The sequence below is a fragment of the Tupaia chinensis genome, unplaced genomic scaffold (assembly GCF_000334495.1).
Source record: "Tupaia chinensis unplaced genomic scaffold, TupChi_1.0 Scaffold145519_1, whole genome shotgun sequence".
Lineage (NCBI taxonomy): Eukaryota > Metazoa > Chordata > Mammalia > Scandentia > Tupaiidae > Tupaia > Tupaia belangeri.
The window spans coordinates 4,412,112-4,412,415 of NW_006205376.1; positions in this window are offsets into that span (position 1 = coordinate 4,412,112).

Here is a 304-nt window from a genome sequence, read left to right on the forward strand (position 1 = left end):
GGCCTCACGCCCGGCGCCGGCCGAGCTGGCGCTTCGGAGCGGGCGGGAGGCGGGGCCGCGGGTCACGTGCAGCCCCGGGCTAGCGGGCGGGGCCGCGGAGACGCTCCGCCCCCTCCCTGGGCGGAGCGGGACTCGCCTGCCCGGGATCCCTGAACTCCACCTTCCGGGTGAGGAGCGACCTCTGGTTTAGGCTCCTTAGTTTAGCTAAGGCTCTGGCACCTGTACCGGATTAACCCCGGCCTTGGGTCAGGCCAAGATGGGGATTCGCGGTAACAGGCTTCCAGACCCAGGTAGCTACCCACAA